Source organism: Sander vitreus, chromosome 13 (assembly GCF_031162955.1).
Source record: "Sander vitreus isolate 19-12246 chromosome 13, sanVit1, whole genome shotgun sequence".
Taxonomy (NCBI): Eukaryota; Metazoa; Chordata; class Actinopteri; order Perciformes; family Percidae; genus Sander; species Sander vitreus.
In genome coordinates this window covers 458,438-466,142 of record NC_135867.1, presented here as the reverse complement: position 1 = coordinate 466,142, position 7,705 = coordinate 458,438, and the positions used below count along the sequence as shown (strand labels likewise).

At 38.2% G+C, this 7,705-nt stretch overlaps 1 protein-coding gene and 1 long non-coding RNA gene across 4 annotated transcripts in view; one reads left to right on the top strand and one right to left on the bottom strand.

The window, feature by feature from the left end:
- Nucleotides 1-1,614: 1,614 nt before the first annotated feature.
- On the bottom strand, nucleotides 1,615-6,936 carry LOC144527842 (uncharacterized). Its single transcript, XR_013502851.1, has 3 exons — nucleotides 6,817-6,936; nucleotides 3,847-3,962; nucleotides 1,615-1,956 (listed from the first exon to the last, which is right to left on the bottom strand). It is a non-coding gene; the product is annotated as an uncharacterized LOC144527842 (long non-coding RNA).
- Nucleotides 6,937-7,398: 462 nt separating this feature from the next.
- ap4m1 (adaptor related protein complex 4 subunit mu 1) overlaps nucleotides 7,399-7,705 on the top strand; it is a 35,532-nt gene continuing 35,225 nt past the window's right edge. For all 3 annotated transcript variants that reach the window (XM_078266232.1, XM_078266230.1, XM_078266231.1), the window contains exon 1: nucleotides 7,399-7,687. The gene's annotated coding sequence lies outside the window, so the exon portion shown is untranslated. The remainder of the gene's footprint in view (nucleotides 7,688-7,705) is intronic.

Below are 7,705 nucleotides of genomic sequence, written 5' to 3'. Positions count from 1 at the left end.
TCGAACCGTGGACGAGGCCGGGCCATAATCGATCATTTCTGTTTATAATGTAACGTCTGCCTGACAACCTTTTTGTTTACATATTCTGGTATGTGTTGCACATTCAGGAAGTGCCGTGTGCTCAGTGCTGTAGTTGTATGTATCCAGTTTATTTAGTACTAGAACTCTTCGTACCACTTTCTACATCTCAGAGAGAAATACTGTACTTTTTACTCCACTACATTCATCTGTTCCAGCTTTAGTTACTTTAGTTACTTTAGTTACTCCGCTACATTCATCTGTTACTTTAGTTACTAGTTACTTTAGTTACTAGTTACTTTGGTTCTCACTCACATTCATCTGTTACAGCTTTAGTTACTAGTTACTTTAGTTACTCCACTACATTCATCTGTTCCAGCTTTAGTTACTTTAGTTACTCCGCTACATTCATCTGTTACAGTTTTAGTTACTCCACTACATTCATCTGTTCCAGCTTTAGTTACTAGTTACTTTAGTTACTCCACTACATTCATCTGTTCCAGCTTTAGTTACTAGTTACTTTAGTTACTAGTTACTTTAGTTACTCCGCTACATTCATCTGTTCCAGCTTTAGTTACTAGTTACTTTAGTTACTCCTCTACATCCATCTGTTCCAGCTTTAGTTACTAGTTACTTTAGTTACTCCACTACATTCATCTGTTCCAGCTTTAGTTACTAGTTACTTTAGTTACTCCACTACATTCATCTGTTCCAGCTTTAGTTACTAGTTACTTTAGTTACTCCACTACATTCATCTGTTCCAGCTTTAGTTACTAGTTACTTTAGTTACTAGTTACTTTAGTTACTCCGCTACATTCATCTGTTCCAGCTTTAGTTACTAGTTACTTTACACATTTTACTGTAACAGAGTATTTTATAACAGTGTGGTTGGTATTAGATGCTTCTTCCACCGCAGTTCAACAATATTATCAGGGTTCATACGCATTTTAACCAATACTTTTCCATGACTTTTCCATGACTTCCGTGACTTTTTCCCGTGACTTTTCTATGCTTTTCCATGACTTTTCCGTGACTTTTTCCATGACTTTCCATGACTTTTTCGGCAAATTTCTGTGACTTTTCCAATGACTTTTCTATGCTTTTCCAAGGACTTTTCCAAGGACTTTTTCCATGACTTTTCCATGACTTTTTCCATGACTTTTCTATGCTTTTCCATGACTTTTTCCATGACTTTTCCATGACTTTTCTATGCTTTTGCATGACTTTTCTATGCTTTTCCAAGGACTTTTCCATGACTTTTTCCAGGACTTTTTCCATGACTTTTCTATGACTTTTCCATGACTTTTTCATGACTTTTCTATGCTTTTCCATGACTTTTCCAATGACTTTTCCGTGACTTTTCGTGACTTTTCCATGACTTTTCTATGACTTTTCCATGACTTTTTCGCAAATTTCCATGACTAAGTATTCCTGAAAATGTCAGTCGACATTATACAATAAGAATAAAAATCTGTGTTAAAGTTTCCCCTCAGAGGTTTAACAATAAAATGAATGACAATGTATGTGGTTCATAGTGGGAGTCGTAATATCGCGACCCGAATAGAGCAGAGGTTAGGACGACATGAAATACATTTATTAATCACATTTTATGCTGTGTTAAAAAAGAAATTCCAGGACTTTTCCAAAACTTTCTGGGTCTTTTTATGTTTACAAAACCTTTCCAGGCCTGGGATTTGCATTTTTCAAATGCCAAACTTTTCCAGGTTTTTTCAAAACGTATGAACCCTGTATTATGAAATAAGCAAATAACATATAGGTATAACTATTTAACATGAAGAACGAGGCTGTAGGAGAGAACAGCTGTTATTACATACATTACATATGTTAAACTAGGCTACGACATCCCAGAATGAAAGTAAACGTACTGAGAGAAGACGCAGATGATGTCACCTTCAGTCAGCTCGTATGGAAATCCTCCTGCAGGAAACAAAACAGACCGTTAACTCTCTCGATAAACCTTCCCGGTGTGGAGACAGGGAAACATTATCCAACTCAACGCGCTCTCTTCCTCTGGTGAGAAGGACACGTTGATAGAAAATGCCGAAATCTTCCAGTAGAATGTGCTGTTCCCCCATTTCTGAGGCAGGGTTCAACATTAAGGTGTTTTTCCCTTGTCTGGTCGGGCAAGGGAAAAACAATTGTACTTGAAGGAAATCTATTTTTCACTGGCTTTTATTTTGAAAAATTGCCAAAAATAAAAATAAAAAATTAAATAAAAAAAAAAACAATCACTTATTATAAAAAAAATTGCCAAAAAAAAAAAAAAAAAAAAAATGAAAAAACCGTCAATACAGCCGGAAAAAAATGTTAAAAACATAAAATAAAAAATAAATAAAAACACTTTAACTTCCTTTCAAAAAAAAACTAAACATTTTGAAAAGCGTAAGACACGCTGAAGGACATGTTGATGTAAAAGGCCGAAATCTTCCAGAAAATATTTTTCTTCCTCAAATTTCTGAGGCAGGGTTCAACGTTAAAGGTGCCGTAGGTCGGATTGTGAAGATCCAGGACTTAGCCAAAATATTTGAACGTCAACAACTTCTCAGTCCCTCCCCCCTTTCTGCTGAAGCCCAAAACGGTCTTCTAAGCCCCTCCCCCCACAAGGGAGAATGAATGCGTGTGTATGAGCAGTGATTGACACGCAGTTAGACACTCCCCCTGGCCCTGATTGGTGCATTTGAACAGTTAGACCCTCCCCCTGGCCCTGATTGGCGCATTTGAACAGTTAGACCCTCCCCCTGGCCCTGATTGGCGCATTTGAACAGTTAGACCCTCCCCCTGGCCCTGATTGGTGCATCTGAACAGTTAGACACCCCCCCTGGCCCTGATTGGTGCATTTGAACAGTTAGACACCCCCCCGGCCCTGATTGGTGCATTTGAACAGTTAGACCCTCCCCCTGGCCCTGATTGGTGCATCTGAACAGGGAGCTGTGGATTTCTGCAAATCTCTCTCCAGGCTGTAGGTGGAGCCAGAGGAGCTGGATTTATTTTAATGACCAGCTTCATGTAGTTCTACTGGAACATAGGGTCAGTTTCAGCAGATATGACAGACAGGTAGTTTTATAAGTCTTACCTACTGCTCCTTTTAATGTTTTTCTCTCTTGTCCAAGGGAGAAAAAGTTCTACTTGCAGGAAATCTATTTTTCACTGGCTCTTATTTTGAAAAATCCCCCAGAAAAAAAAAACGCAAAAAAAACGTTTGAAAAAAACGTCAATAGTCGGGGGAAAATATTCTGTCAAAAAAACCGTTAAAAACATTAAAAAAAATAAAATAAATACATTTTGAAAAGCGTCGGGAAAAAGTGTGAAATGTCGGAAAAAAAACATCTGCGAAAAAAACCTTCAGAAAGCCTAAAAAAAGGGTGAAAAGCGTAAAGGACAGGTTGATATAAAATGCAAAAAACTTCCAGTAAAATATTTTTCTTCCTCAAATTTCGGAGGCAGGGTTCAACGTAACGTTGTTTCCGAGAAATATTTATAAAATATAACAATAAATGTTAATTTATATAGAACTTGACTTCATGTTTTTATGCTTTCATCAGGGTTTTTTTTGACACTTTTGAATATTTTTTCAGCTTCTTTTTCCTGACAAAAAACTTCAGAAAAAAACGTCTTTTTTTACGTCTTATTATTTATTTATTTTTTTGTTTGGAACGTAAAAATAAAAACAATAAAACGTTGAAAAATGTTTCCCTTGCCGGACCAAACAGGAGAAAGAAACCTTAACCTTGAACCCTGGAGCGGAAACACAAAAATGAGTTTCCTATTATTATTATTATTATTATTATTATTAGTTTCCGATCTTACCGACGAACACCCAGGCGCTGTCTTTGTACTCGCTGTGCCAGGAAACAGACTCCTTCACCCCGAGACTCGCCTCGCGCGCATTCAGCTCGTTGATCAGCTTCACCTTAGTCAGCGGACTGAAAACACACCACGGAGAAACATTTAAAGCTACAGTGCGTAGTTTCTGTCGCCCCCATGAGGAATTATAAGTAATGACAACAACGCTGTCGCTGTGTCCACATGATACAAGTCTTCTGTGATCGCGCACGCAAACCCCCCCCCACCCCTCCTCCACGCAGTTGCTAGTAACCAAGGAGGACACGGTATTATATCAACATCGTGATATGACATAAGTGTCTTTTCCAGGTTTTAAAGGCTGCGTTACAGTAACGTGATGTACTTCTCTGAACACACCAGACTGTTGTAGCTGTTCTATTATTTGTATTTTCCCCATTTAGACATTACGTCCACATTACAGATGATTATTTATCTAAAAATCTAAGTGTGAAGATATTAATAATATAAAAAGGCGACAAAAACGTCCAAAAAATCTTCGAAAAAGGCGACAAAAACGTCAAAATAAGCGGCAAAAACGTAAAAAAACAGAGCCCAGAATGGATTATTGTTATTGAAAAAAATCTTGAACACTTTGTGGGGAAATAAATGACAAAAACGTCAACGGGACAAATAAGGGACAAATAATTCGTTAAAAACGGGCTCTTCAGAAGAGGTCATTGTCTTCACTGGAGTTTCTGCGCGGGAAAGTCATTTGGGAATTAATGGTTTGAATGTAACGGACGTTAATTAAAACTTTACGCACTAAAGCTTAAAAAAAAAGAAACAAAAACGTTGGGAAAAGCCCAGAATGGATTATTGTTATGGTTATTGTTAAACTGTCCAAAAAATCCTCGAAAAAGGCGACCAAAACATCAAAATAAGCGGCAAAAACGTTAAAAAAAACAGAGCCCAGAATGGATTATTGTTATTGAAAAAAAATCAAAACAATTGTGGGGAAAAAAAAGACAAAAAAAATAAAGACAAAAGGCGACAAAAACGTTGAAATAAACTGTCCAAAAAAATCCTCGAAAAAGGCGACCAAAACATCAAAATAAGCAGCAAAAACGTTGTTAAAAAGGAGCCCAGAATGGATTATTGTTATTGAAAAAAAACCTTGAACACTTTGTGGGGAAATAACGGACCAGTTTGTCACGTCAAAAGGTGACAAATGTCGGAAAAAGCGACAAAACCTCAAACTTGTGATTACGGGCTCTTCAGAAGAGGTCATTGTCTCGAGTTTCTGCGCGGGAAAGTCGTCGGACGTCACAATCTCCTGAACATAGTCACACTGAGAAACACAGAGAGAGCTGTGTGGAGCTGATAGTCTTAATTAGCTTCGTAGCAACTCATTTGGCAACGGCTTGAGTGTAACGGACGTTCATTAATATCAAACGTACGCACTATTTTTATGTAAAATGTAAAATACAGCTGTTGGGGTTTAGAAAAGAAGCTTGGCCGGATACGGGAGCGTATAGGGCTGGGCGATACGGAGAAAATCAATCATCATCACGATATTTTTGACCAAATACCTCGATATCGACACCGCAACGATATCGTAGTGGTAGTCGTGCTTTCACAAAATATTTACACAATGAGATTTTTGATTAATAATCATCAGTAATGTGGATATAATGACGTGAAGTGGGTAAAGGCCAATAATAGAACAGCTACAACAGGCTGGTAAGTTCAGAAAATGACATCACGTTACTGTAATGCTGCCTTTAAAACCAGGAAAAGACACTTATGCCGTATTACGATATCCAAAATCTAAGAAGGTATCTAGTCTCATCTCACGATATCAATATAATATCAATATATTGCCCAGCTCTAGCTGTGACCCTGGCTGCCACACATGAAAAAGAAAAATGAATCAGTAGCACGCTATTACATGAAAAGTTTGAATGAAAACTGAGCTTTTTTCAAAGCTTTTGTTCCATTTTAAGGTTTTTGTCACGATTTCTTCAACGGTTTTGTTTTTTTCCAGGTTTTTGTCGCCTTGTTTGAGTTTTTTTTTATTTATTCAACACAGAGTACAGTCACTGAGACAATGACAGGCAGTTTAGCATCTAACCAGAGGTGCAATAAGTGTGAAATGTGATGTGGAATACACAGGAAGTGTAGTGGTATGAAAAGGCTAACAAGTATGAAGCAGTATGAACATAGTAAGCAATGCAGGTAAAAGTACATAGAGTGAAGTTATACTAACATTTATGCAAACTAAATATCTAAATATGGTGAATACACTATAGACCCGATGTGTATGTAGTGGGCTCACTTTTAGTCCCCCAAAACAACACTCTAAACACACTGCATCACAAGTTATGGGAAGCTATATAGCTGTATGTCGAAACCTTCACGCCAGACTCCATTCAAACTACGTCCAATTTTAGTTGATATATATAGTTTCACTATTAAAGAATATCACTGTGATATTCATAGTTTCACACTTAACAGGAAGAATGCAAGTGAGAGATAAGTAAAGATGGAAGAGTGTAAGATTAGGATTATGTATTGAACTCGGCAAATCAGCCCAACTCGAATAATTACAACTAAAAGCCATTCTCCTTCAACAAAACTGGCAGTGGTGGGCCATAACAGGAGCCGTGCAAACACACCGCAAAACTCTGATATTGTTGATATAGGAACTGTTTTATTTGAGCCGAATTAATGAAGTGAGTCTAAATGTTTATTATAACGTTGGTAGTTGTGTTTTATGATGTATGTTTACAAGCCGTTTAAAGTCAATGGTTAAATGCTAGGATATTTTAACGCGGTTCGGAGCAACTAGAATGTACGTGGAGAGGAAGCTACGTTTGGTTAGTTAGCCGTTAGCACTGGCGTACATAGGAGGATAGATACCACGGTCGTGTAAAGTGAGACCGAAGAGTAAAAACCAACCCAAATAATTATTTTAAAATTAAAATGTTTACTTACTTCATGGTGAACTGGGTCACACGGAATAGAAACCGATGCTATGGAAGGAATTGTCTGTCTACTAGTGCGCTGTATTTCTTTTCCTAGGTCAGAGAAGGCATGGTGACGGCATGACCCGCCCTACTATGCCTCTGATTGGCTAGCACAAGCTGCCTGCTCTGTTTCGGTTGGTTAATTTAGACGGGAGGAGTGGGATTGGTTAGGCGACATGAGCCACTACTGTATGAATTCCCGCCTCTGCTGCCGCCTGCCGTTTGGGTGACATAGCTACAAGCTATGTTTATGTGACTAAATAACTGAATCATTATTGTTCTGAATGCATATATTATCAAAAGGCCATTATAGTTATTTTAACATCTAGCTATCATATACGAAAACTATATTATTTGACCTAATTCCGTTAAAACAAATACATTATCCGCCAGAACACGGGTATTTCCAAACGTATTTCCTAGGAGGGCGAAGGCATGTCCCGCCTTACTCTGCCTTACTCTGCCTCTGATTGGCTTACTCAGACACTCTAGCCAATCAGAGGGAGAGTAGGGCCGCCTGTACAGCAGACGGCGCTGTAACGAGATCCGCCATCTTTTTGACCCGGTTTGTAAACATTGGTCTGTCAGTTGAGAGCCAGACATCGAATAACATACCCTTTAATTGTATTTCAGTGGAGCTTTTACTGCTTCTCTTAACCATTTTATTTGTAGAATTTCATCAGCGTTGACGTACCTATCATGGAACGAAGTTTAGGTAGCTAACGGTAACGGTAACGGGTAACGTTAGCCAGTTTAGCCGTTAGCAGGACGGTTAGTAAAACATGGCTCAGTAACAAACAGCTAAAGCTACTGTATGCTTCACTGAAAGTCTACTGCGGGTAAGTAGCTACAGCATT